This window comes from Pseudorasbora parva, chromosome 9, assembly GCF_024679245.1.
Source record: "Pseudorasbora parva isolate DD20220531a chromosome 9, ASM2467924v1, whole genome shotgun sequence".
NCBI classification, from domain to species: Eukaryota; Metazoa; Chordata; class Actinopteri; order Cypriniformes; family Gobionidae; genus Pseudorasbora; species Pseudorasbora parva.
Genome location: NC_090180.1, coordinates 9,764,360 through 9,771,020, shown reverse-complemented (window position 1 = coordinate 9,771,020; position 6,661 = coordinate 9,764,360). Strand labels below are relative to the sequence as shown.

Sequence of the window (6,661 nt, the reverse complement as noted above, 5' to 3'; positions counted from 1 at the left end):
TGGGATTTTCACGCACAACCATTTCTAGGGTTTACAAAGAATGGTGTGATAAGGGAAAAACATCCAGTATCCAACAGTCCTATGGGCGAAAATGCCTTTTTGATGCTAGAGGTCAGAGGAGAATGGGCAGACTGATTCAAGCTGATAGAAGAGCAACTTTGACTGAAATAACCACTCGTTACAATCGAGGTATGCAGCAAAGCATTTGTGAAGCCACAACATGCACAACCTTGAGGTGAATGGGCTACAACTTATTTTAGCAGCACATAGCAGTTTAGTTGTTCAGTGAAGCAGCTCGTGAGTCCTGACCGTCCTGACAGAACACAGACCGACTGAATGACACTTTAAGCAAAACATCTCAAATGGAGATTGCTAAAAATGCAGCCTACTTGTTTATTGGTGCTTTCAGATCATCCATGCGTGTGCGAGAGCTCGCTCGCATCTATATGGTTGCCAGATTTTACCTGTTTAGGTAAAACACCGGATAGAATACGTGTTCTTTTCAGAGAAAAGCACTGTTTGGGGGATTTAAATGACTGAAATTTGGCATCCGTACAAATGCTCCATTCCCTCCGACAAAACTAAAACCAGTATACTATCCAGTGTTTTTGATTATACATGGTACTTGGAGTTTCCTATTGTTACTGTACTAGCATCTTGCGTTATATAGACAATGCTGTCTCTAAGAAACTTTCAATTTAATCAGAAATTTTTAAATAGTCAATAAGTGGATAAATTACTACTTACTGCTTGCAGGAATATAGTTGTAATTGCCCCTTTCTCCAGATTAAGACACTGAGCGAAGCTTGCTTGAAATGGTCTGAACAAATGAATGATTTTGAATTAAATTCTTGCGGTATCCGATTATAATAAACGTCAACCATGACTGTTGACATTTTTTATCTGTGGGAAGGGTATGAAAAGTCCTCACGTCCCCTGCACAGCCTGGAACATGACATGTGTGTCCATGAAAGCTGCCGTTTTTGCCGATGATTCGGCTGCGTCAGTTCCACCTGACAATGAACACGTTCGGACATATGCAAATGTCGGGGGTGTACATATAAATGATTGACGTTATGCCGTTATGTTGAGAACCACTTATTTTTCCATGGTGTTTTTCATCCATGAGATTTACATAAGTAGGAGGCAATGGTGTTTGAGGCTCACAGTATGTGATGTCCATGTACTGAACTCTTATTATTTCACTATGGCAAGGTTAATTCAATTTTTCATACTAGGGCACTTTTAAATAAAATAAAGTCCACCCAAAAAGATTTCTGTCAACATTTACTCACCCTCACAATCACACAAAAAATGTTAAGCTGTTTTCAGCATGTATAATCATAAATGTTCATCAAATCTGCATATTAGAAAGATTTCTGAAAAATCACGTGACACTAAAGACTACAGTAATGATAAAATACACGATAATGACATAATATATAAAAAAATTAAGAACGTTTTATTGTAATAATATTTCACAATATCGATGTTTTACTGTAGTTTTTTTTTATCAGAGAAATGCATCCATTTGGACTTTGAAACATAAAAAAAAAACATTTAAAAAGCAGTATAAATAAATAAAATAAATAAAAACTTTAAGAAAGTCTGCCTATTATAAGGTGTCCAGTGATAAGGTGGCAGGCAAGAGGTGCTGATGGTTCTTGTTAGGGGAGATTATCAGGGGACGTCACTAATGGCAGCAGATTCCCAGCCAACTTGGGCTGTTCCCCAGAGAGCCCTTTCAACACCTTGTCATGTTCCTGTCATTGCAGAACAGTGGTAAAGACATGTATTATGGCTAAACTCATATCAACACACCGTGGGTTGGATCTGTCGCCTGTAGGATTTATATTGCACAGTTATTGTGTCAATACTGGACATCCATCTGAACTGACTCTTAAGCAGGTACTGTTTTAATATTCATCTTTAAATAATAATTTAAAAAAAAAAAGGCTATCACATTTCAATACAGTTAAGGCATTAGGTATAAAGAACTAACAATTATAATTTTGTTATAGCATTTATGGATCTTGGGTGAAGTTAATTTATGAAAACGTCATAAATTTGTTATAATCACGAATTATAATGCTTTATAATTTATAAGTAATTTAAATTATATATAACATGTAAATATACTATAAATTCTTGTTAGTCATTATATATATATATATATATATATATATATATATATATATATATATTTATTATTACTTCATGTTAACTAGTGTATGTTAATCTATATAATCTATATAACTATATAACGAGATGGAAAAAAGACATAAGGAATGTAAGCACCCTCCTCATTCCAGCTTCAAGAAGAGACAGCTGAGATAAAAGTAGTTATTGAAAGGTTTCTGACAGCACTAGGTAGAGGATAACTAGGTGCTAGATGTAACCAGCATCTAAATGGCTATTAGCCACAGGAGTATTCTCCATTCCTCATTCCTGAGAGGTCTCACAGTCACACCATTCCTCGAACAGCACAAAAGTCACAATAGACTACTTATATATGGCCGCTAAACAGTCCTAATGTTCCAAACAAAAAGTAACAGGATAGCAGGTTTGCTATAACAATGTCAACCTCCCATTTAATAAACAGGATGTCTGAGGGCACAAAGAGCAGCGCTTGAATAGTGTGAATGTCTTTTATTAGCACTTTCTGTTTAACTCTTAATAAAGATCTACATCAAGTTATCAAGTTCACTATATGAAATGAATACTATAGACAGATAAAGTAATTTCATAAATTACCTTAACACAACCCCAAATTCATTCAATTTTGATTCCAAATTGTCAATACTATTTGTAATTAACTATATATGAATATATTATTTTTTAATTGGATTCTCTTATCTAGAAATTGCAGTATTTTAGACAATGCTTTTAAGTGCCTCGTGACTAATTGTATGATGCTGGGCATGACGCAGGTCAGTGCGTCCGTATCATCTCTGAACTGAATAGATTTAGCAGTTATCCCTGCCCAGCGGCGGGACGAAGTACACCGAGCCATGCAGCTGCCCTGGATGCCAATCAAAGCTTTAGCAGAGGATTAATGCTACGAGCCAGGGATGACTGTGCTCTTCAGTCAAGAGAACAGACAGCATACTTTATCTGGCTATCATAAGAACCTATTAAAAGGTTAAATGTAGTTATGAAGCAAAATGGTCTCCAATCATCCTGTTAATAATTTAAGCTTTGAGCTTTGCAACATGAAAAGTGATCAACCGTACACTGTTAAATGTCGCTGTAGATTTAGCAGCACATTACTGTAAAAACATACAGTACAATACTGCATTTTTATAATACAGTCATATGCTGTAATTTGTATTGCATTCTGGGTAATTTTGTTTGAGCGGGAACATTTTACAGTATATTTTAGTGTTGCTGTAACTTAGCTGTAACTTGGCTGTAATATGCCAGGCAATAATACAGGACAGCTGTAAACAGCGAAAGTGCGCCCCTTGACTGACGTCAGAACACAACTTCTGGCAGCAGCTCACTCACGGATGTCTCAGTCGGGTGGATATCAGAACGTTTGGTAAGTTAATTTTTAATTTTATAATTAGGTTTCAGGATTTTACGCTTTAGTGTACATAGCTTTTAGTGTGTAAGTTTTAGTGACCGTTGCAAAAACACCGTTACAGAGTTAACTTCTTAGATGTGTATTTCCCCGCTGTCCCAGTGTTTTCACATATAACGTTAACTCGGTGAATTGCCTGGTTTATTTCGACCAAACCAGACCCGGTGATTGTTAAAACGGTGGAAAGACAAATCGAGATTGTTTTTTTCTTTGTTTCTGTCGAGTTTTAATGTGACGTTAACCGTTAACCTAATGTTTGTGTGTTTTACGATAGATCATTTTAGTCTGTGAGTTAAGTTGCTGCATTTGCAAATGGAAGCTGGTATTGAATGATATTATGATAACAAAAACATAATCTATGTAGGGATCCTTTCCGTAATGTCCGATCCGAGCCTGTCAGCAAGAAATTATTGTATTATAATAGACGTAGTTACATTGACTGCTCAAACTGCTAAAAAGATTAGCCTATCCCGGATAATGGCTGCAGACGGACTCGCGATCTGAACCAATTTGAATAAGTTGTTTAGAAAAATACGTGAAAACAAGTCTTAAAAATACAGAACTTTCCTTTGTAAATATTTAAATAAATATGCAGTGGAAAATTATTTTAAGAGAGAAAAATATCACTGACAATATTTGTCGAGTTGTACTTGTTATACTCATTTTTTATGCACAGTAGTTATTTGATATTCTATAATTTTAATTAATGTTGTTTTTAATGTGTTTAGGTCACTGCAACCCATGCATACATTGAGGCACAGCAGGGGATACCAGACACACCCAGGCTCATTATGCTTGGTAAGTAAAGTTATGTGGTTTTCAAGTAGCAATGTACTATAACAAACACATATACATAATCATACACACTCTCACTCTCATAGACACTCACTCATACACCCACTCACTCACTTACACATGCAAACACACTCATATACATAATCATACACACTCTCACTCTCATAGACACTCACTCATACATTCACTCACACATGCAAACACACTCATATACATAATCATACACACTCTCACTCTCATAGACACTCACTCATACACCCACTCACTCACTCACTCACTCACTCACTCACACACACATGCAAACACACTCGTATACATAATCATACACACTCTCACTCTCATAGACACTCACTCATACACCCACTCACTCACACATGCAAACACACTCATATACACTCTCATAGACACTCACTCATACACCCACCCACCTCACTCACACATGCAAACACACTCATATACATAATCATACACACTCTCACTCTCATAGACACTCACTCATACACCCACCCACTCACTCACTCACACATGCAAACACACTCATATACATAATCATACACACTCTCACTCTCATAGACACTCACTCATACACCCACTCACACATGCATACACACTCTCACTCTCATAGACACTCACTCATACACCCACTCACTCACACATGCAAACACACTCATATAGTACATTCACAAAATGTTTATACAGCTACACACTCATATACCCTGACACAGACACACTCATCCACTCACTCACTCACACATACACAAACAAACATACTTATACACACTCTCAAACATAAATATATTGCATACACACACTGATATGTGTACAGCTACACACTCATATACACTCACACATACACACTCATACACCCACTCACTCACACATACACATATACTGTACATACTCACTTACAGATTTTCGTACAGCTACACACTCACATACACGCAAACAGTCTCATTACACACACACTCGTACATCCTCAGACAAACATACTCATACACACTCAAAGATGGTTTTACAGCCACACACACACACACACACACACACACACACACACACACACACACAACTGTATTAACATATGTATTTTCATTCACACACAACATTTTATTTACTGCACATACATATACTCAATGAATGTGTACAAATAGTAATATGTAAATTGTACCATTTAAGAATGGAGTGATGCCGTTTATGGACTTTGTTGAGATAAGGTTATTTTTAAAATAAAAGATTGTAGGTAATTAACATTGCATTCTTTCATTTTCAGGACATTCAATCATGACAGCATCCATTGAGGGAAATGCTCTCTTGACTAGAGCTTGTTCAGAGGCAAGTTAATTTCTTTCTGCATTTCACTTCTGTATTGTAATTAAATCAGGTGTGCAACAGTTTAGTAAGAATTTAAAGTTGGAGGATGGGAAGAATTTTATAAATCAAATTTATTGACTGGTATGATGTTGCTAACAGGTTCCTGAATCAACCCTGAAGATGGAAATGCCAGAGTTCTACTGCGACGGAGTCAGCAAGAGGACCAAGAGGATGGTGCAGAGGAAGGTGACGGCCATCAACCCACATGTCAATAGTTTGAATGGAAAACTTCAAATTGAAGCCTACACCCACCAACCACTGTTAGTGGGACGCTTGTTGTTTTTGTTGGGTTTTTAGTTGTTGTTGCTCACCTGTCATTCTTTTACCCAACCCAATCCTCAAGTTCTGTTTTCTTGTATGTTTTTGTTTAATTTACATTTGTGCACACACAAAGGGATAGTTGACCCAAAAATTAAAATTCTGTTATCATTTACTTTTTCTTCAAGTTGTTTCAAACCTGTGTAAGTTTCTTTGATCTGTTGAACACAAAATAAGATATTTTAAAGAATGTTGGTAACCAGACAGTTGCCGGCACCCATTGACTTCCATCGTTTTTTTTTTTCCTACTATGGAAATCAATGGCTACTTCAACTGTCTGGTTACCAACATTCTTTAAAATATCTTATTTTGTGTTCAACAGATCAAAGAAACTTACACAGGTTTGAAACAACTTGAAGAAAAAGTAAATGATAGAATTTTAATTTTTTTGGGGTTAACTATCCCTTTAACAGCCATACCTGTCAATTGCTGATGAACTTAACATGCAATGGTTTTAAATTAAATGGTTTTAACAGTTTGACTGAATAAAAACAATATTTTTGACAATAACATTGTTTGGACTGTCTTTTGATTAGCAGGTATTCTGAAGTAGCATATTGTTATATTGCTTCCTATAGATGTATATACTGTAATAAC

At 36.1% G+C, this 6,661-nt stretch overlaps 1 long non-coding RNA gene across 1 annotated transcript; it reads left to right on the top strand.

The window, feature by feature from the left end:
- Positions 1–3,327: 3,327 nt before the first annotated feature.
- Positions 3,328–6,180, top strand: LOC137089488 (uncharacterized). Its single transcript, XR_010907691.1, has 4 exons — positions 3,328–3,541; positions 4,312–4,381; positions 5,646–5,707; positions 5,846–6,180. It is a non-coding gene; the product is annotated as an uncharacterized lncRNA (long non-coding RNA).
- The last annotated feature ends 481 nt before the right edge of the window (positions 6,181–6,661 follow it).